The sequence below is a fragment of the Aotus nancymaae genome, unplaced genomic scaffold, assembly GCF_030222135.1.
Source record: "Aotus nancymaae isolate 86718 unplaced genomic scaffold, 86718_ANA_hifiasm-v0.15.2.pri h1tg000003l, whole genome shotgun sequence".
Taxonomy (NCBI): Eukaryota; Metazoa; Chordata; class Mammalia; order Primates; family Aotidae; genus Aotus; species Aotus nancymaae.
The window spans coordinates 26839976-26863341 of NW_026988414.1; the positions used below are offsets into that span (position 1 = coordinate 26839976).

A 23366-nucleotide genomic window follows, 5' to 3' on the forward strand; every position below is an offset into this window, starting at 1 on the left:
TCAGGTCCAATCATGGATTCCTCTCTTTCCCTTCTACTAGGTAGGCAGGTATGCAGGTAGAATTCATAAGAGGATATGATTTTCGTTTCCATTTTGGATATGACAGGAACTTGGAATTTTTTACATAAATGATGAACATCTGGGATTCTTAAACAGAGTCTTTAAAAATGAAATGCCTTTGGGAATAATTTATTTATAACATATAGAAAAACCATTAGTTGATTTTACTAAAGAGTTACAACTAATTACAGATTTTGCCTTTGCTACAAGTATAGCCTGAATCTCCCCCTAAAGAGTTGCTGGCATAGTCAGGGATACCTGTGTCAGTGCCTCAGAGCCCTCGACCTTTTGATCTTTTCTCCTTCCTCGTCATGGGCCTTACCACCTCCTGTTGCAATGAATTAATATCCAAGCATTTGCTTTGTAGAACATCCTTCCAGATGCCTTTCTCACTTGTAGTGTTTCCTGACTGGCTTCTTTTCCCTTGTGCCATTTACTCTATTGCATATTAATTTCTTCTCTTTTCTGTAACTTGCTTCCCTGGCTCTCCTTAACACTAGTCCCAGTCACGGAGCCTCTTCCTCTGCCTTTATCCTGAAGATCGCTTTTAGGGCAGCCTCTACTTAGTTAGCATTAATATCATTTACTCACTAAAACTGTGCTTTGGAGTGCATGCAGTCCTGATGTATCAGGACCTCCAGTAATTAACTTTTAAGAAAGGCAATTTTCTGTTCTTTGGAAGAAACAGATCTAATCCTTTTTTTTTTTGAGACAGAGTCTCGCTCTGTCACCCAGGCTGGAGTGCAGTGGCATGATCTTGGCTCACTGCAACCTCCAACTCCCGAGTTCAAGAGATTCTCCTCCCTCAGCCTCCCAACTAACTGAGAGTACAGGTGTGCACCACCACACCCAGCTGATTGTTGTTGTTGTCTTGAGACAGAGTTTTGCTCTTGTTGCCCAGGCTGGAGTGCAATGGCATGATCTCCGCTCACCTCAACCTCTGCCTCCCAGGTTCAAGTGATTCTCCTGCCTCAGCCTCCCAAGTAGCTGAGATTACAGGTATATGCCACCACACCCAGCTAATTGTTTTTTTACTTTTAGTAGAGATGGGGTTTCACCATGTTGGTCAGGCTGGTCTCAAACTCCTGACCTCAGGTGATTCACCCGCCTTGGCCTCCCAAAGTGCTGGGATTATACGCATAAGCCACTGCACCCGGCCTAAAGAGATCTCATTCTTAGCAGAGTTTCACCAGGACGTCTCTCCTCATCCCCACCCCATCCTTCCCACAAGGAATCAGAACAATGTCCCTAATACCCCTGCTGTATCTCCGACGAATCTCAGCAGAATATTTTACTTAATGTTTTGATGTGGTTGTATAAAATGATCCCTGCTGACAAAGAAAACACTTTTTGAAAACAATTTTCATGATCAAACGGTAAGTACAGTTGACTGCTGTGACCTTTACCCTATTTCTGAGTCTCTCCTCATTGGACTGGGGTGGAGGGAACTGGTACTAATAAAGTTGAATGCTTAATAATTTATGCAAGTGCTTGAAGAAATTTGAGGTTTAATATTTCTATCATCTTGAAATGGAGAAGGAATCTGTAAACAGCAAAGCCAGAAGCCCTCAGGGAAAAGATTTACAGATTAAAAATAAGATTGGAATCCGGTAAAAATATTTGCAACATATGTAACAGTCAGAAAGTTGAAACACTTGGTTTAACAATAGCTTTTAACAAATAAATGAGAAAAGAATAAACGTTGGATTTTAAACATCAATAAATATGAAAAGATGTTCGATCTTTGTTTTTATTTAATCTATATTGATTATTTTTTAGTATAATCAAAGAAAATATGAATTGAAACATTAATAAATTATAGTGGGCATAAGTTAAGGATGGATAAGACTGTTGACAAAGAGATGAAAAACTAGACTTACTCATACCGATATATATCTATTAGGACAGCTAAAGTAAAAAACACAGAAAATACCAAGTGCTGAAAAGGATATGGAGCAATTGGAACCTCAGACATTGCTGATGAGAATACAAAATGGTACGGCCACCCTGGGGAACAGTTTCGTGGTTTCTTGTAAAGTTAAACATACGCTTACCATATGATTCAGCAATCTCACTCCTGGGTATTTATGCTAAGAAAAGGAAAATTTATATTTGCACACAAAAAAATTGTAAATGAATCTTTATAGCGGCTCTATTCATCACTGCCAAAAACCGAGGGAAAATGTCCTTTAATGTGTGAATGGATAAACCAACTGTGGAACATTCATGTAATGAAATACTACTTAATAATAATAATAATAATAACCCAGAACTATTGATGCATGCAACAAATATGGATGAATCTCAGACGCATGCTGAGTAAAAGAAGCCAGTCTCAAGGATTTCATATTCTAGGATTCCATTTATATAACACTATTGAAAAGACAAAATTATGGGGACATAGAATAGATCAGTGGTTGCTAGGGATTTAGGTGTGTGGAGAGAGTGTGGCTATAAAGAGAAAATAAGGGAGTTTTTTGGGGAGATGAAATGGATCTGTATCCTGATTATGGTCATGGTAACACAAATCTATACGCGTGTTAAGATTCATAGAACTGGGCCTGGCGTCATGGCTCAGATTGTAATCCCAGCACTTTGGGTGGCCAAGGCAGGTGAATCATGAGGTCAGGAGTTCGAGACCAGCAGGAGAATCACTTGAACCTGGGAAGTGGAGGTTGCAGTGAGGCGAGATCGCCACTGTACTCTAGCCCAGGAAACAGACTGAGACTCCGTCTGGAAAAAAAAATTCATAGAACTGTATACCAAAAGAAAAAAAAGTCAATTTTACTCTATGAAAATGAAAAAAAAAAAAAGCCTGGGCATTCTAACGTCTTGTTTATGAGAGTATGCATTGATGCCAACTTTTATGGTGGGCAATTTTGCTATATGTATCAACATGTAAAGCTTATCTGTTCTATTGTTCAGCAGTCCCAGTTTTGCAAAAATATGCCAAAGAATCTTTGGGGGTCGGGCACACTGGTTCATGCCTGTAATCTCAGCATTTTGGGAGGCCAAGGTGAGCAGATCACCTGAGGTCAGGAGTTCAAGACCAGCCTGTCCAACATTGGCAAACGCATCTCTATGAAAAACACAAAAATTAGCTGGGCATGGTGGTGCACACCCCAGCTACTTGGGAGGCTGAGGCGGGAGAATCACTTGAACCCGGGAGGCAGAGGTTGTAGTGAGCCAAGATCATGCCATTGCACTCCAGCCTAGATAACAGAGCGAGACTCCGTCTCAAAAAAAAAAAAAAAAATCTTTGGGTATGTGTGCAAAGAGAGTACAAAGATGATCATGGCTGCATATTTAAATGACTATAAAAAAGAGGTACAAGGCCAGGCGCAGTGGCTCAGGCCTGTAATCTCAGCACTTTGGGAGGCTGAGGTGGGCGAATCACCTGAGGTCAGGAGTTTGAGACCAGCCTGACCAAAATGGAGAAACCCTGTCTCTACTAAAAATAAAATACAAAAAATTAGCCAGGTGTGGTGGTGCATGCCTGTAATCCCAGCTACTCGGGAGGCTGAGGCAGGAGAATCGCTTGAACCCAGGAGGTGGAGATTGTGTTGAGCCCAGATCACACCATTGCACTCCAGCCTGGGCAACAAAAGTGAAACTCCATCTCAAAAAAAGAAAAAAGAGGTACAACCAGCCAGGTAAAATGGTGTGCACCTGTAGTTCCAGCTATTCAGAAAGATGAGGTCAGAGGAATACTTGAGTCCAGGAGTTTCAGGCCAACCTGGGCAGCACAGTGAGACACCCGTCTCAAAAAAAAAAACCAGAAAACCAAAATGTCTATCTGTAGGAATTTGTTTTCAAGTTGTGATACATATGCACAATGAAGTATTTATTATACATTCCTTTAAAATGATGATAAAGTCTATATTCGTTTACATGAAAAAATGTCCACTATATAATGTAGTGAAAATAATAGATTACAAATAATATATGTGGAATAAACTTGTTTAGAAACAATTTCTGGAAGAAGGTACAATGGACAGAATTAACTCTGGGAAGTGGGTTTATAATGATTCTCACTTTCTTCCTCGTGTCTTTTTCATAGTCTTTCTACTTTTGTTATGGCTGGACATTTGATTCTGAGCATGTATTACTGATGTATTTTAAAAATTTATTTTAATTTTTATAAAAACTCAAAGCTTGAAGGTTCACATTTTAGACAATGTTAAAGGTTTCCCAAATCAAAACAGATTTATTCAAATATTTTGTACCCCATCCTCCAAAGTTTCCTTCCAAAATACACTACAAAAGAGAGCCTTCAGGCCAGGCATGGTGGCTCAGGCCTATAGTCCCAGCACTTTGGGAGGCCGAGGTGGGTGGAGTTTGAAGCCACCCTGGCCAACATGGCGAAACCCCGTCTCTACTAAAAGTACAAAAAGTAGCTGGGCATGCTGGTGCACACCTGTAATTCCAGCTACTCGGGATGCTGAGGCAGGTGAATCACTTGAACCCAGGAGGCAGAGGTTGCACTGAGCCAAAATCATGCCACTGTACTCCAGCCTGAGCAACAAAGCGAGATTTCATCTCAAAAAAAAAAAAAAAAAAAAAAGCCGGGCGCAGTGGCTCACGCCTATAATCCCAACACTTTGGGAGGCCAAGGCGGGTGGATCACTTGAGGTCAGGAGTTCAAAACCAGCCTGTCCAACATGGCGAAAACCCGTCTTTATTTAAAGTAAAAAATAAAGAGAGAGAGAGAGAAAAAGAGCATTTAGTTGCATATTTCTTGGACTGCTGAGACCAACAATATTATTTACATGACTTAACTTTTTACCCTCCAGTATGTGTGGGTTACAAACACTCTTTTACATTTTTGAGGCATTGCCTTTGATATCTAAAATGTAATTTCAGCAGGACGAGGTGGCTCACGCCTGTAATCCCAGCTCTTTGGGAGGCTGAGATGGGTGGATCCCTTGAGGTCGGGAGTTTGAGACCAGCCTGATCAACATGGTGAAACCCCATCTCTACTAAAAATACAAAAATTAGCCCTGTGTGATGGCAGGCACCTGTAATCCTGTCTACTTAGGAGGCTGAGGCAGAAGAATAGCTTGAACCTGGAAGGCGGAGGTTGCAGTGAGCCAAGATCACACCATTGCACTCCAGCCTGGGCAACAGAGTGAGACTCCATCTCAAAAAAAAAAAAAAAGTAAATTCTTAGGCTGACAAAAAGTAACCTCAAGGTGTGCACCGGGTTAAAAATCAAATAATGTGGCCAGGCGCGGTGGTTCATGCCTGTAATCCTAGCACTTTAGGAAGCCGAGGTGGATGTGAACATGAAGTCAGGAGTTCAAGACCAGCCTGGTCAAGATGGTGAAACCCTGTTTCTACTGAAACTACAGAAATTAGTCAGACAAGGGGGCAGGTGCCTGTAATTCCAGCTACTCAGGAGACTGAGGCAGGAGAATTGCTTGAACCTGGGTGGCAGAGGTTGCAATGAGCCAAGATCCCACCACTGCACTCCAGCCTGGGTGACAGAGTGAGACTCCATCTCAAAAAAAAAAACAAATCAAATAATGTACCTTGCTTAGTATAAAGCATAATTATATGCATATGGTGGTTGTTGGGAGGATGATATGGAAAGGTTATTTATTACTAACTTTAGGAATTAGGTCCTGATAGATTGATGGTTGATTTAAATATAACTGCGTGTCAAGCATCTGTTTTTAGAATTGAATTACTATGACTCTACAGTTTCCTGGAAATCTCATAGTATCACATTTCTGTTTGCCTTTGCATCGTTTTAAGGAAATGAATAATGTGAAACTTCAAACTTTGTTTTCATTATATTGTATTTTTTAAAATGACACACTGGTCACGTCCTAGAAATATAAGGTGACAAATATTTCACAGAAATATAAGGTGCCATTATCTCATTGAATCTTATGTTGCTCAAAATTCTTTCTCTCCCACATATTGAAGATTCATTTGGGAATGCTTTTGTCTTGTGCACTCCCAGTGAAGTGGTGGTGTTTTTCATCTTGCTTCCTTTGTTTATCTACAGGGTTCAGTTCAATAAACAAAGGGACTTGGGTCAAACTTTAGGCTCTTCTGAGTTTGGATGTAATCTTTGGTCTCATTTTTAGTTACCAACAGAGAGTGTTGCTTCTGACCTCTTTGACTCTTCCCTGCTGAATTTACTGTGCCTTTGATACTGGTGAAGGATGAGATTTTTGAGGAGTACTGTTGCTTTTGTTAGAGGTTGTAATGACTTTTTTTGCTTTGTGACTCAAGTTGTGTTCAATCAAAAGCATGTGCCTAAAAAAATCTCATGCAAACTAGCGAAAGTAGAAACTCAGGGTAACAATCTTTAAGAAAAGATGCAATTCTTGGGGCTGGGCGAGGTGGCTCATGCCTGTAATCTTCGCACTTTGGGAGGCCGAAGTGGGTGAATTACCTGAGGTCAGGAGACCAGCCTGGCCAATGTGGTAAAACCCCATCTCTACTGAAAAAACAAAAAGTAGCTAGGCATGGTGACTGGCACCTGTGATCCCAGCTACTCAGGAGGCTGAGGCAGGAGAATTGCTGGAACCTGGGAGGTGGAGGTTGCAGTGAGCCTAGATTGTGCCACTGCACTCCGGCCTGGGCAACAGGAGTGAAACTCCATGTTAAAAAAAAAAAATGCAATTCTTATTACTGTCACTGAAATGAAAATTTAGTTATATAGTATTATAAAAGGACTATCAGCTACGTTTAACCTAACCAAGATTTAGATAATTCACTGCCCGCGACACTCACATTCTCAGCCACTTACCCCATCACGTTTTCAGGATGCTGGATACACTAGCATCAACATGGGTCATTTCCCCTACTCCCCATGACCTTCTAGGCCAGGGAGCCACCAGAGGTCAGGCATATAGTGTAAAGGAGTAAGGCAGACTGTTGAAGAAAAACAGGGATTAGTGAAAACTTTGCAAAGTGCAAACAGCATGCTTCATCTAAAGAGAGCTTTTCAGTACCAGCTGATTGTTGCTATGTGGAAATAGGCCTCATGTGGTCAGATCTTCCACCTTTTCAAAAGAACTGAGAAACAAAGATTTCTGTGTGACACTTCCAAACTTGCTGGCTATTTCAAATAAGATACTAACACTCTTCAGCACAAACCATGTGTCAGAGAGCTGGATGTGGCCAGTGGGCCCCTGGAGTGCAATGAGTCTTCAGTGATGCTACCGTGTGCTGGTGATATCACAATTGACCACTAAAAATATGGAGCCCAATGGTGGACAGATCAGATTCTCTCCATATCTCTAGAACTCCAGGGTTTTTAGGCAATTTTTATAGATGGAAGGGGAGCGAGAGATAGAAAAAAAAAGAGAGAGAAAGAAACAGGATGGAGAGGTATCATATCAAAGAGATACTTGACTTTCTGCTAATAAATGGGTGGGTATTTGGGTGAGTAGATAGGAAATTATAAGGAAATATGGGAGATGGGCATAATGGCTTGTGCCTGTAATCCCAGTGACTTGGGAGACTGAATTGGGAGTACTGTTTGAGGCCAGGAGTTTTAGATCAGTCTGGGCAGCCTAGTGAGACTCCGTCTCTAAACATAAAATTTAAAAAAATTAGCTAAGCATGGTGGTGCATGCCTGTAATCCCAGCTACTTGGGAGGCTGAGGCAGGAGGATCCCTTGAGCCCAGGAGTTAGAGGCTGCAGTGAGCTATGATTGCGCCATTTTACGCTAGCAAGACTCCCACATCTGAGAGAGAGAGAAGAGAGAAGGAGACCATATTTGAACTTGAGGCTGGTGAATAACTCCTATTGAATAATTTAAAGTATTAATTTAAATTATACTTTATTGAATAATTATACATATTGAATAATTTAATTTAAAGTATTAGTTTAAATTATGAAAATTAAGATTGGCGTTTTGGAAAATAGTCACATTTATTAAATTATTGTTGGACCATGAGGATCACATATTGTTACTTGGGATAATATTTAATGATGATGATGATGATAATTAATGATAATAATAAAACAACTATCATTGACTGAGCACACACATATACCAGACACAGTACCAAGCAATTCATAGGTATTACTCATCTAACACCCATAGCAGCCCTATAAGGCAACTTCTATATATTGCTTCCATTTGAAAGATGAATAACTGAGGCACAGATATGTGAAGTAACATGCTGATGGACACCCAGCTATGTTCTGCAGATAAGAGGGATAAATCAGAAGATCAGGTAAGTAGGAAGGTTTAAACATACAAGACTTTTATTTAGAAGTAAATTCTTAGGATTGGTCTAAAATTCTATTTTCTTTACACTTTACCTACCCACCAAATCTGTCTTAACTGTTTTTGGCTCTCCAAATTCTCTTCTGTTCTTTGTTACTATGTACACATGCTTTTAAAATATGTTAGGATTTACTGTTTGCTTCCACGTGGTAATTTCTTGTTTGCCCTTCTGCATTTATAAAATATTTTCTCCTACTGATTATCAACAAACTCTATTTTTCATATCATTTTCCTTAGTTAAAAAATAGCATATGAGGCCAGATGTGGCTCACACCTGTAATACCAACACTTGGAAGGCCGAGGTGGGAGGATCACCTGAGGTCAGAAGTCTGAAACCAGCCTGGCCAACATGGTGAAACCCTGTCTCTACTAAAATTACCAAAAAGAAATTAGCTGGGCATGATGGCAGGCGCCTGTAGTCCCAGCTACTTGGGAGATTGAGGCAGGAGAATCACTTAAACAGCTGAGATGAGGCCACTGTACTCCAGCCTGGGTGACAGAGTGAGACCCTGTCTTGAAATATATATAGCATATGTTTATCCTAGAAATTTTATGAAATACAGACATATACAAAAAAAAAACCCTATAATCCTACCATCCTCAGGTAATTGCTGTTAGCACCTATCTGGGCTTTATTTTTCTCTTTTTTTCTTTTTTCTTTTTCTTTTTTTTTAAAAATTTTTTCTTTTTTATCTAGGCTTTTTTTTGTAGTCTTTTCTAGACACATATATTCAGTGAAAAAGATTATCGACACGGTAACAGTTATTTGTTACTGAATGTGAATCATACACACACCTAAATATAGCTTTGCTTTATTTCAATTAACATTTACCATGAGCTGTTTCCTCTATCACAACTCTGAAAACATTATTTTCACCTTTCATGGCTATATAATATGCTATCGTGAATTTACCAATGTGTATTTTAGAATTGTTATCAGTTAGAAGATTAGTGTTTGTTGGTTTGTTTTTGAGACAGAGTCTCACTCTGTTACCCAGGCTGGAGTGCAGTAGCGCGATCTCACCTCACTGCAACCTCTGCCTCCCAGGTTCAAGCGATTCTCCTGCTTCAGACTCCTGAGTAGCTGGGATCACAGGCGCATGCCATCACACCCGGCTAATTTTGTATTTTAAGTAGAGATGGGATTTCACCATGTTGGTCAGGCTGGTCTCAAACTCCTGACCTTGTGATCTGCCCGCCTCGGTCCCCCAAAGTGCTGGGATTACAGGCTTGAGCCACCGCACCCAGCCCGATAAGTATTTTTTAAATGTTCACTCATCAATAATATAGTGACAACATTCTTGAACATAAGGTTTTGACTATATTATAGGATATTTCCTTAGTATAAATTCCTCCAAGTAAAATTAGTGGGCCAAAGGCTCTTGATACATGTTGCTAAACTGACTTATTAGAATGTTGGGCCACTTTGCAGCCTACTAACACCCTCAGTTTTTGTGAGTATGATTACATTATTTTCCTTCTTTTCCCCAACCTCCTATTCTATTTTCCTTAACGACCTTGAGACTACACCCCCCAATTTAGCTTTCTTTTCTCATTCAGGCAGTGTGTCCAGGGTTGCCAATCCCAGTGGTGAGTAGGCAAATGTGGGGGCTTCCTGTTGGACTCTGCTAGGTGATTGAGCCATTCAAGAGGAAACCAGCTTTGGGGTGAGCTCTGTGGCAAGCCCAGGCCTCTCTGAATAGAGCTCATTCCCCACTAATTTACATACTGGGACAAGTAGCCAGCTAAGAAATTGCTCAGATTTCACTGGACATCAGTCACCAGAATGGAAATAAAGGAGGGAAATAAAGGCCTGCTCCCACAGTGGGGTCATAGCACAGCTCCACATTTAGCCTTTGATAAGGCAAAAGTATTTCTTCTGTTTAGACAATTTCAGAAGTCATAAAGAACACTGGGCAAGGATAGGTCAAAACAACACAGACTATTGAGGACAACAGAGGGAAAACCATGCACTCATGAAGAAATCATTCCCAAAACGCTGAAAGAGAAAGAGGATGGTCTTTCAAGAGGACTAAGAGAAAGAGTATCTGGAACATTTCCTAGGGCGGGTGTGTGTGTGTGTGTGTGTGTGTGTGTGACTTACTCTCTTAATATGTCAGTAAGAAAAAAGCTCCCGGCTAAGAAATAAAACAGTCCCTTATCCCAGAAATTACAGCCAAGAATATGGATTCTTAAGTGTCAAAAAAGTACCCTGAATAAGGAAAGAAATGTGGATGCACCACTTCTATTAAAATAAATGCTTGATTTCTTTTAATCCCCTGAGTTCAGTTATTTTCTTGGCAAATTTAAGGGTACTGACTGCCTTCTGTGAATCTATTGTTACACTTGATAATGGATCTGAGTTGGGGGTAATATTTGCCTATTAATTTAGAAACTTAAAAATCTCTCTCTTTCTTCATCTACCCTTTATCCCTCAACTTTCCATTTAATGAGGGAAGTGAATTTCTTCTTGTTTCTGCCCCTGTTTCCTCCTGCTTTTAGAATATAAGCATAACAGGATGACAGGAGTGGAGATGAGAGGAAGGGTTTCCAAGCAATGGGAAGGTGTGATGAACAGAGCTGTAAGTTGGTAGAATGAGGGTGAGTAAGGGGTTAGGTGTGGATGGAAGAGGATGGAGGAGGAAGCAGGTCATATGATTAGGCTTCAAAGGCATTCCAATGTTGTGTTTTCAGAGCCTTTGTAGGTCTGCTTACAAAACTTTGAGGGTATTTTTCCTTTGTGAGCAAAGGAGACCCATAGTAAATTTTGAGGGATGGGCCGGGCGCAGTGGCTCACGCCTGTAATCCCAGCACTTTGGCAGGCCGAATTGGGTGGATCATTTGAGGTCAGGAGTTTGAGACCAGCCTGGCCAACATGGTGAAACCCCGTCTCTACTAAAAATACAAAAATCAGCCAGGCGTGGTGGTGGGCACCTGTGACCCCAGCTACTCAGGCAGCTGAGGCAGGAGAGTCGCTGGAACCCAGGAGGCAGAGGTTGCAATGAGTAGAAATTATACCACTGTACAGTCTGAGAGACAGAGTGAGACTCTGTCTCAAAAAAGAATTTTTTTTTGTTTTTGAGAGAGAAAAGATGTAATTAGATTGTTTTTGTGTTGGTTTGCTTGTTTGTTTTTTTTTCCCCAAGCAAAAAATCACTTTACTGCAGTAGGGAAGACGAATAGGAAGGGGAAAAAACTAGAGACAGAAAGAGCAGTTTGGAGGCTCTGCAATGTAGGAGTCCAGATGTTTGGCCTGGACTTAGACACTGGGGATGAAAAATAAATGATGAATTAAAAAAATATTTGGGAGGTATATCTGACCTGACCTTGGTGCTTTTTCAAATGAGAAGAGAAAGGTGAAGACAGTTGAAAAAATTAAGCAAGGATGACCATGATTTTCCATAGTGAATGTTTGGATGATGATGTCATTAAATAAAAAATTTTACAAAGGCAGATGGTGGAAGGAGATTGGAAGGAAAGACAAGAAATTTGTTTGTTTTGAATTTACTTGTAGAATGACCCGCTCAATTTTGTCCTAATAAATGTTAACAAGTGGCTTCCCATACAAAAACCAAATCAAACAAAAAACTCTGATGTAAACCAAAAATAAAATTCTAAGGCCCCCCTAGCCATCTGAATGGACTTCCTTCTGGGTGAGGGCACTCTTAAAATTTAACATGAAAGACTGGTTCAGGCCTTGACGGGAAGTGGGGGTCAAACAGGCCTCATTATGCCTCTCTGGCATGAACGTCAACACAGACCTTAAGTCTGATAAGAAGCATTTACAATCTATTCTCTCTGAAGCCTGCTACCTGAAGCCTTCCTCTGAGCACTAAGAATGTTGGTCTCCATAATCCTTTATCTTAACCCAGACATTTCCTTTCTATTAATCTCTGGTCTTTAGATAAACTCAACCAATTGTCAACCAGAAACATTTTAAATCTATCTATAACCTGGAAGCCCCCCAGTTCAAGTTGTCCTGCCTTTTTGAACCGAACCAATGTATTTCTTAAACTTATTTGACTGAAGTCTCATGTCTCCCTAAAATGTACAAAACCAAGCTATACCCCGACCACCTTGGGTGCATGTTCTTAGGGTCTCCCGAGGGCTGTGTCACGGGCCAAGATCACTCATATTTGGCTCAGAATAAATCTCTTTAAATATTTTACAGAGTTTTACTCTTTTCATAGACACTGATTTGTATTTGATTTCCAATGGTGTAATATTCGTGCCGTTGGCCAATTTCAAGCTAGCTGCTAGAGATATGCAAAAAAAAAAAAAAAAAAAAGAGAGAGAGAGAGAGATGCAAAAGCAACTCTTGTGAGCTTGTGTGCCGGCTCCAGCACACCACTGGTCCTGCTGGATATTCTACCAGGCAGCATAGGGTGCACAGTGGGAGAACCTGGCAAGGAGATAAGAGCTGGCAGTACAGGGCTGAAATGAAGCCAAGGGCGTAAATAATATTGATTAGGAAAGCAAGTAGAAATGAAGAGAGAAAACCAGTATTAGGAGTTCTATAAAGAAACAAGAGTCAGAGAAAGAGTGGTTAGAGAGGTAGAAGAATCAAGAGAAACAGATTCATGAAATAAAAGAGAAGAATCAGTTTCAGGAAGGAAATTGTGGTCAGTAGTGTCAAATATCAACGATCAAATAGCCTAAGGATTTAAAAGAGGTCAACAGCACTACCAATTAAGCGGTCTTTCTGAGCCTAAGATATTCTTTTTTATTTTTCTACGTTAAAAATATTTTATACAGGAAAAAGAGATCACATTTGCACCCCCACCTCCAACCCTGTACCAGCCTCTCTCTCTCTGTCATTAATTAAGTTGGACAGAATAGATTCAGAGCTGTGAGAGTGAAAATTTGACTACAGAGCTGGGGTGTTAATGAAAGGAAGGGGGCAGAAATAAAATCTTTCCAGCAGTTTGGCTCTTAAGGGGATAGCTTGAAGGAAAGAGGGTTTAAAAGGTGGCTTTTAAAAAGAATTATCACTCACTAATCAACTAGAAATCCAGTGGAATATACAGTATTTGTATGTAATCCAGGGTAACCTCTTTTTTATTTTTTGAGATGGAGTCTCGCTCTGTCACCCAGACTGGAATGCAGTGGTATGATCTTAGCTTCCTGCAACCTCTGCCTCCTGGTTCAAGCGATTCTCTTGCCTCAGCTTCCCAAGTAGCTGAGACTACAGGTGTGCACCACCATGCATGGCTGATTTTTTTTGAATTTTTAGTAGACATAGGGTTTCACCATGTTGGCCAGGCTGGTCTCAAATTCCTGACCTCAAGTAATCCACCTGCCTCGGCTTCCCAAAGTGCTGGGATTACAGGCCTGAGCCACCGTGCCCAGCCAAAGTTAACCTCTTGATCCCACTGACAAACAGAATAAACATCTCACTCAAGTCCAGAAGCAGTAATGATTTTGAATCTTGCTTGCGTGTCAACAGGAGCCACATTAAGACAGAAGAGGATCACATTGGTCCAATTAAATTGAATTGATAGAGAGCCTGTGCAATACATGGTCTACTGCACAAATAATGATGGTTCCTGGTACATTTTTATTTGACCGTTGATTGCTTGATTTGTTTCTGTGTCTAATACGTGTATTGGAATTAAGGTGAGTCAATTTGAACTGTAGGTCTTTCTACCTCTCTTTATTTGAAAGATGGTTTACCTATTATTTATTTATTTATTTTATTTTGAGGCATCTCTTATTCTCCAGAAATTCTCCAAGACTTCAGCTATTAAGTATTCTTCTTTTTTTTTTTTTTTTTTTTTTTTTGAGATGGAGTCTCGCTGTGTAGCCCAGGCTAGAATGCAGTAGTGTAATCTTGGCTCACTACAACCTCCACCTCTCTGGTTCAAGCAATTCTCCTGCCTCAGACTCCTGAGTAGCTATGACGTTAGGTGTGCACCACCACGTCTGGCTAATTTTTGTATTTTTAGTAGAGACGGGGTTTTGCTGTGTTGTCCAGGCTGGTCTCGAACTTCTAACCTCAAGTGATCCACCTGCCTCAGCCTCCCAAAGTGCTGGGATTACAGGCATGAGCCATGGTGCCTGGCCAGGTCCTCTTAATCATAACGAATTCATCTTAAAACATCATTTTGGAATACTTTTAAAAATTCTTCATTGAGTTCCTGCATTGCTCTATTTTTTTCAGCGTTTCTAGCAACCAGTATGGGTATCAACCAAAAAAAAAACTCAGGCGCCTTGAAAATCATTTTAAACAATGTATACATCTACATTTATGCAGATGAGTTAACAGATATATCAAAGCAACCTCCAAGAAATGCCATTTAGGTAAACTCCAATTTAAAAGCTTCAATAGAATGAAAAGATTGAGCTTTTCTGTAGCTCCATGACCTCCAGCAGAGTCTCCAAGGCCACAGCTGCCTGAAGGTTGATTCTGTAAGTAGAAGATTCCAGGGTCATCTCAGAATAGAACCTCAAGCCACTCAGGCTACATTTACAGAATCAGCCTCTCCGGAAAAACAGCAACAAACAAGGGCCTTCCTATGTATTTGGAATGAGTCACCTAGAGGAGGACTTGGTGTAAGGGGAAGGGATGGGATAGGGAGGGGGAAGCTTATTGAAATATACTCAGGGACAAACCAATCTAAGGGCTGGAAGGAAGATAATTCAAACTTGTAAGCTTCTTTTTCTTTTTCTTCTTCTACTTACTCATCTGATCTTTTTTTTTTTTTTTTTTTTTTTTTTGAGGCAAGTCTTGCTTTTTCTCCAAGCTGGAACGCACTTGTGCGATCTTGGCTCACTGCAACCTCCACTGCCTGGGTTCAAGTGATTCCCCTGCCTCAGCCTCTTGAGTTGCTGGGACTACAGGCATTCGCCACCACGCCCGGCTAATTTTTTGTATTTTAGTAGAGACAGGGTTTCACCATATTGGCCATGATGGTTTCGATCTCCTGAACTTGTGATACTAATTTTTTGTATTTTAGTAGAGATGGGGTTTCACCATATTAGCCATGGTGGTCTCAATCTCCTGACCTCATGATCTGGCTGCCTGGGCCTCCCAAAGTGCTGGGATTACAGGAAAAAAAGCCTGGCCTTTTTGTTGTTGTTGTTACTGTTTTTCAGACGGAGTTTCACTCTTGTTACCCAGGCTGGCGTGCAATGGTGCGATCTTGGCTCACTGCAACCTCTGCCCCCTGGGTTCAAGTGATTCTCCTGCCTCAGCCTCCCAAGTAGCTGGGATTACAGGCATGCCCTGCTAATTTTGTGTTTTTAGTAGCAATGGGGGTTCTCCCTGTTGGTCAGGCTGGTTTTGAACTCCCAACCTCAGGTGATCCACCTGCCTCGGCCTACCAAAATGCTGGGATTACAGGCATGAGCCACTGCGCCTGGCAGTAAGTTTCTTTTTTAAGAGGCATCTCTTAGGTTCTAGCTTTTGAGATTCAGTATTTTTGTCCTATGAAAATATTACACTTGTAAAGTATGAGCTTGGTGTCAGCAAACTTACATCCCTGTGTACAACCTGGCCGAATCACTTAGCCACTTTGGGGGTTTGGGCCCGTCTGACAGTAAAGATCTACAAGGAAAAGAAATATTTCAAACACTGCAATGTGTTCCTGTATTCACTGTGGGGGATGACCAGATTCCTGAAACCACAGGTTGTTCTTAGTGAAACAAGTTTGGCTTTGGGGCCATAGACTTACGCATTTAGAATCAATGGCTGTTCTCTCTCTGGGTCTTTGATTTTTTTTCTTGGGCTCATCCCCTTTCTGTAGTATTTTATCTTTGTCTTGCATGTATAGAACTTAACTGTTGCCCATTCTCTTATTAGAGCAGTCTAAGCGATTACCTTCATAGGGGTTCCTTTTGGAACTATATGCTTCAAAATTCCAAAAAGTATGATTTTGGTGGTCAACTTCAAATAGGTAGAAGAAGGAGAAAGGAGATGTCAGGGAGACCTAAATACGCTCTAAAATCAGGTGAGGAAGGACCTTTTCCAGGAGCTTTCCTTTATATAGAGAGGGCCAGTGATTATTTGTAACTGTGCTATTCCTGGAGATTTGAAAGTTTGGCACGGCAAAGACTTTATGGGCTGTAGGTAACACCTGAAAATCACATGAATAGTCAGTTAATAACACTCTCTGCATTTATAATACCATTCTGCCAAGGAGCGCAAAGGTTTCAACAAAGTTCACTTTCAGAAAACCCCTGTGAGGAAGAGAGAACATAATCTTCTCTTCATTTTTAAAGATGAAGAAACAGGCCAGGCACAATGGCTTATGTCTATAATCCTAGCACTTTGGGAGGCAGAGGTGGGAGGATGGCTTGAGCTCCAGAGTTTGAGACCAGCCTGGGCAACATGGCAAAACCCTGTCTCTACAAAAAAAAAATTACAAAAATTAGAAGGGTGTGGTGGCAGGCACCTGTGGTCCCAGCTACTTGGGAGGATAAGATGGGAGGATCACTTGAGTCCAGGAGTCAAGGCTACAGTGAGCCATGACTGGGCCACTGCACTCCAGCCTGGGCAGATATAGCAAGACCCTGTCTCAAAAAATAAAATAAAATAAAAACAGAAAGACTTTACCTAAATTGCTCATCATGTGGTTGTCAAGTTTGACCCCAAAACCCAATTTCTGGACCAAGGTTATTCTTTGACAGAGGCAAGAGGGTCCCCTCTCCTGGGCCCTGGGCAAAGCTCATCTCTGGCCTTCCTCAGATCCATCTCTTTCTTTTTTTTTTTTTTTCCTTGAAATGGAGTCTTGCTCTGCCACCCAGGCTGGAGCAGTGGTGTGATTTCTGCTCACTATAACCTCTATCTCCTGGGTTTGAGTGATTCTCCCTGCCTCAGCCTCCCAAGTAGCTGGGATAACAGGCGCCTGCCACCACGTCCAGCTAATTTTTGTATTTTTAGTAGAGATGGGGTTTCACCACATTGGCCAGGTTGGTTTCGAACTCCTGACCAAGTGCTGGGATTACAGGCACGAGCCACCGCGCCAGGCTCAGATTCTTCCCTTACTAAGGGCAAGCAGTCCATGGTGCAAAGGGGCCATGCCACCCAGAGTTATGAGTGGCTGTCACTCCAGAATTCCTTGCCTTGTGGCCCCCACATGCACTTCCAGGGCCTGCTTGGGCCTCTTCTGTGGGTCTGTCCTGAGTGTTGACAGAACCACTGATGTGGGTACTTGGGCTTGAGCTGTGGCCGGGAGATCCTGTTGACTGTAGCATTGAGGGGGCTTGTGCAGCTGGGTGTCCACAGGCAGGTATTGGGAGTTCTGGAATACAATGGAGCTGGAGATGGAAGAGAGGTAAGCTGGGGGCAGCTGTCTCATGCCACCTCATTCTAGCCAAAACTCAGGTCAAACTGAGGAGTCTAAACGTGAACCTGCTCTACAAGGTGGCTACAGAGGTGTCTTCGTCAAGGTAGGAGACATTTAGTGTGTTGGCTTGGCGGATGACCCAAATATTTAGACATATGATGCGTAGGCCTGCATTCCTCCTCTTGCCTTTGCCCCTCAAATGTTTTGGGTGGTTTTTCTTCCCTACAGCCAAAGGCAAACAGAGAAGCTGGAGATCTGGAGTGGCTACATAATTTTACACGACTGCAATTCTCTAGCTGCACTTTACAAATTCATACAAGCTAAATTCAAGTCCTGTGTTTTGATCACAGGGAGGCTGATCAATACCAGGAAAATTAAAAGGGGGCTGCTCCACATTGTTCCGTGTTTTTGTTTGTTTGTTTGTTTCTCTTTTTGTTTTTGTGGCCTCCTTCCTCTCCATTTATGAAGAGGAGCAGTAAGATGTTCCTCTCAGGTCGTCTGAGGGACCTGGGGAGCTCAGGCTGGGGAGCTCAGAGGCAGTAGGTCGCCTATCAAAAACCAAAGTCAAGTGGGGGGGAAACAAAGCAGCCCGGTACTCAAGAGCACTGTCCACCGTCCCCGCACCCAGCCTAGGTCTTTGAAAGGAAACAAAAGACAAAATGACCAGCGTCCTGAGGGGGATTCAGCCTGGAGCTCTCTCTCCCCCAATCCCTCCCTCCGGCTGAGGAAACTAACAAAGGAAAACAAAATTGTGGAAAGCACGATTTAGAGGAAGCAAATTCCACTGGTGCCCTTGGCTGCCGGGAACGTGGACTAGGGAGTCTGCGGCGCAGCCCGGAGCCCAGAGATTCCCGCGCGTCTCTAGGCCGGCGGGCCCCGGCGGGGCAGGGGGTGCAGACCGCCGAACCCGACACTCCTGCTGCACTCTCCACCCTCATCCCACCCACCACCCCCAAGTCCTCCAGCCGTCTCGCGAGCGGCCGAACGTCGCCCGTTTAAGGGGCGGGCAGCGGCTCCACGTGCTTTCTGCTGAGTGACTGAACTACATAAACAGAGGCCGGGAAGGGGGCGGGGGAGGAGGGAGAGAACAGGCTTTGACCGATAGTAACCTCTGCGCTCGGTGCCGCCGAATCTATAAAAGGAACTAGTCTCGGCAAAAACCCCGTAATTCCGAGGGAGAGTGAGTGGGGCCGGGACCCGCAGAGCCGAGCCGACGCCTCTTTCCCGGGCTGCGGCAGCGCAGCGCAGCGCAGGGCAGGGCAGGGTGGGGGGCGCCGCGCGCCAACAGGGCCAGTTCTCAGGACGCTTTGCTTCTTGTTTTTTCTCCGGTTCTGTTTTCTCCCCTTCTCCGGAAGGCTTGTCAAGGGGTGGGAGAAGAGACGCCAACACAAAAGTGGAAAACAGGTAAGAGCCTCTCCAGTGACTTACTTGGTCGTTATTGTTTTGTTTCGAGGCCAAGGAGGCTTCGGAAAGCGCTCGGTTTCGGGGCTTTGATCCGGAGCCCTACATCCCCACCACTTGCAACTCCAATGGGACGGGGGCAGCGTAAATGGGGAATGTCCTAGGACCAGGGATCGGCACTGCTGCGCTCGGGGCTCGTCAGGCAGTGGAGACCCGGAGCATCTCTGGGCGTGGAGACCTGGGCGCAGTACCCCGGGCTCAGTGGGATCGGGGGTTCCCGGGCGTGCTGAGGGCCCTGCTGCCGAGTGGGGAGAGTTGCAGGTCTGGCACGGAGCGCTTCCCTTTGTTCGGAGGCGCCTGAGCCGGTTAGAAACCTACGGAGACAAATGCCAGCACTGAGTCCTCACTCGGTTCTTAAGCTGGTCTGTTCTGACCTGGGGATCGGCTTCAAGCGCCCTGGGGCTGGAGCGGCGCGTCCTTGGTCCCCAAGAACTCGAGTTGGACGTGTCCCAAAGGGTGTCCGTGGTGCAGGGGGTCCGTGGTGTTATTGCTCACTAGAGGCCTTGGGGCTTTGTTTGACCTGAGGGGTGGCAGGGTGGGGGGTCCTGCTACGGTCTCCGTTTGCTCACCGGAGCTGGTGTCCCTGGTGCAGAGCGGGGACGAGTTTTTTTTTTTTTTTTTTTTTTGAGGAATCTTGCTCTGTCGCCCAGGCTGGAGTGCAGTGGTGCGATCTCGGCTCACTGCAACCTCTGCCTCCCGGGTTCAAGCAATTCTGCCTCAGCCTCCCAAGTAGCTGGGATTACAGAAGTGCGTCACCACGCCCAGCTAATTTTTGCATTTTTAGCAGAGACGGGGGTTTCACCATGTTGGCCAGACTGGTCTCGAACTCCCCACCTCAGGTGATCCACCCGCCTCGGCCTCCCAAAGTGCTGTGATTACAGGCGTGAGCCACCGCTCCCGGCCGAGTTTTGTTTCTTTTAAAAACAAGACTTTGGAGAGCCTGCGGAAACCCGGAGGTGGGGTGCCCAATCCTCTCCCCCAAGTCCCCTGCCGTCCCATCTCCCTGACTCTTGCGGCTTGTCTCTCGGGGCAGCTTCGCCCTGGGTGCGGATGGGGAAGCTGGGGCAAGTTGGTGCCGTGGAATGACCGCGAGTAACCCCGGCCGGCGGCGCAGAACTCGGAGCTCCGCGGCGTGGCGGGGCTGGGCTCTGCCGTGAGGGTGGGGGTGCTGGGCGCGGGCTGCGGTGGCCCCCAGAGACTGGCCCGCAGCGCCTCCTGGCCGGGGGATCTAGGAATCGGCCGGCTCTGCTAGGTGTCTTTGCTCGCGGTTCTGTGAATCTGGTAAAGACCGGTGATTGCGGACAGGGAGGAACTATGAGGGTTGAGGCAAAAGCCCATTTAGTTGTTTTTTTGTTAGCGTGCTTCTGAACTCCCAGGCCGCTGGTAAATCGGGAAGGTTCTCGGGGCGGCGGATGGTGCCAGGGTTGTGTGTAAGTGCCTCTTTATGTATATTTTTCTCAGAAAGAAGAAAAGAAATAAGATTAAAATTAAGAAAATAAACAAAAAGAAGTTGTCTGGCGGTAGCAGCAATTGGCCTGCCTGTGCAGCATTGATACTATTAGTTTTTAAAATCCGACTTTTCAGTGGCACCCCAAGAAGGGAATGGGTAGTATGTACACATTCATATCATAGTGGATAAATTTCATTAAAAAAGCTTTTTTGGTACTGAAATCAGCAAGTCACTTTCCCTCCATTGCCCAATTCCTGCTTCCCACAAAGAGAACCTGACAAAAATTTTCCCCAAGTTCAAGATTGGAATTTTCTTGATTTTTTTTTTTTTTTTTTTTTTTTACAGCTGTAGCTTAGAACCAGACCTAAATGTTGACCTTCTTTTCAAACAAAACTGAACTGAAAAAGTCCTTAATTTTTCATCTCCTGTTTTATTTCAGCCTATTCTTCTCATACCTACCACAAAATTAATGAAGGCTTTCTGTTGAGAAACTTCATCTTTTTGTCAAGAAAATCATTCTCTTGAGAAAGTTTCTCCTAAACCAGAGAAAGTTTGGAGACATGTAGAGGTTCCTGAGTAGAACCTCTACAGATATTATAATATTTTTCAAATACAGGTTCCACTGTCAGCCTGTTTCCCAAGTGCTTCCACAAACCATTAAAATAATTAATGCTAGGGAATTTTAGGGAAACATGGATACACAGTATGTGCTTAGAACCAACAGTAGAATCAGAAGGACCAGGGAAGAGGGTTTTCAGCCTTCATGATGACTACGAGCCGTTTAAGGGACTAGAATTGCTACTGTTGGCAGAGCAGTTTAGGAGTCTGTATTTGAGCACCCACATAGTGTTCCAGAATGACATATCTGACTGTAACCTGCACATCTGTGATACGTTGTTTCCCCTGCAGATAAGCATTTGAAATCTCAACCCTTGTCCGTCTGCCTTTCTTTCCTTCTTTCCTTCCTTCTTTTTCTTTGTTTTCTTTCTTTCTTTTTCTTTCTTTCTTTCTCTTTTCTTTTCTTTTTTTTTGAGATGGAGTCTTACTCTTTCTCCCAGGCTGGCGTGCAGTGGCTTGATCTCAGGTCACTGCAACCTCCGCCTCCCAGGTTCAAGCCATTCTCCTGCCTCAGCCTCCTGAGAAGCTGGGATTACAGGCACGTGCCACCACACCCATCTAATTTTTGTATTTTTAGTAGAGATAGGGTTTCACCATGTTGGCAGGCTGGTCTCAAACTCCTTACCTCATGATCCGCCCGCCTCGGCCTCCCAAAGTGCTGGGATTACAGGTGTGAGCCACCGTGCCTGGCCAACCCTCGTATTTCTACAAGTGCAGGCCTATAATGGCCCCTGGACACATTTTGACTTAGAACATATTTACAGTTTGTGTGAGACGGTGCATTAGTGCAGGATTGGAAAATAGGGTGATCAGGGTTTGATTGTTTTCAGGGGTTGGTTCCTTCTGCTCAAGGAGTACCAATGTAAACATTAAAAATGAATGAAACTGAAGGAAGTTCAGCGACTTAGCTTTTTATTACCTTCTGTAGCACCTACCTTATTTGAAGGAGTTGCTTGGAATTTTTCCATTTAAATCTTTTTTCTTAAAAGGGATCTTCTCTCTCATAAGCCAGGATACTTTGGCTGTATTTGTAGTGACTACAAATTAAGATCTTCACTGTTTTAATTTTGAGCTTCTAGAATAAATGAACATTGCTTTAGACTCTTCTAATTGTGAACCTTTTGGATATCCAGAAAAATATCAAAATGCATGTGGTTTTTGCATATCTAAAATACGTTTAAAACCAAATACATTTTTTTTTTCCTGAGATGAAGTCTTGCTCTTTTGCCCAGGCTGCAGTGCAGTGGTGGGATCTCGGCTCACTGCAACCTCCGCCTCTCAGGTTCAGGTGATTCTCCTGCCTCAGCCTCCCAAGCAGCGGAGATTACAAGTGTGCACCATGATGCCCGGCTAATTTTTGTATTTTTAGTAGTGAAAGGGTTTCACCATATTGGACAGGCTGGTCTCAAACTCCTGACCTCAAGTGATCTGCCAGCCTCAGCCTCCCAAAGTGCTGGGATTACAGGCATGAACCACCACGTCCAGTCTCAAATACATTTTTTTTCTATCCAGATATTAAAGAAATAATATGATTATGATAGTCGTTATGGTCATTTACTCTAGCATCAAGTTTTGTTTTTTTGTTTTGTTTTTTTTTACCAAGTCTGCAAGCATCAGGTTTTAAAAGATCGTTCTGAACACTTGTTTAACTATGCTGGGAGCTGGGAGAAGATCTACTCTAAAAAATGAGACCATCTTCTTATCTGCATGTGGATGTAACTGTGAATGGCCAAAGTTATTGCAATGTTTAATAGACACATATATAGCACTGTGTGGCAAGTACTATTTGAAATGTTTTTCACATGTTTATTTATTTATTGTATTTATTTTGAGACAGGGTCTCACGCTGTTGCTCAGGGCTGGAATGCAGTTGCATGGACAAGGCTCACTGCAATCTCAGCCTCCTAGGCTCATGTGATCCTCTTACTTCAGCCTCCTAAGGAGCTGGGGCCACAGGGATGTGCCACTGCTCCTGGCTAAATTTTTAAAATTTTTTGTAGAGTCAAGATCTCACTATGCTGCCCATACTGGTCTTGAACTCCTGGACTCAAGCAATCCTCCCACCTCAGCCTCTCAAAGTTCTGCGATTACAGGCATAAGCCACTGTGCAGGTCATTAAATGCTAACTGAATTTTCACAGCAAAACCATTTATTGTCCCTAGTTTACCAGATTAAGTAAGTGAGAGGCTAACTAATTCATCTCTGGCCATATACCTTGAAAGAGGCAGCGCTAAG

At 43.3% G+C, this 23366-nt stretch overlaps 1 protein-coding gene across 2 annotated transcripts in view; it reads left to right on the forward strand.

Annotated features, from left to right (window-relative positions):
* Positions 1-18887: 18887 nt before the first annotated feature.
* Positions 18888-23366, forward strand: part of ABCA1 (ATP binding cassette subfamily A member 1) — a 155849-nt gene continuing 151370 nt past the window's right edge. For both annotated transcript variants that reach the window (XM_064379401.1, XM_064379391.1), the window contains exon 1: positions 18888-19006. The gene's annotated coding sequence lies outside the window, so the exon portion shown is untranslated. The remainder of the gene's footprint in view (positions 19007-23366) is intronic.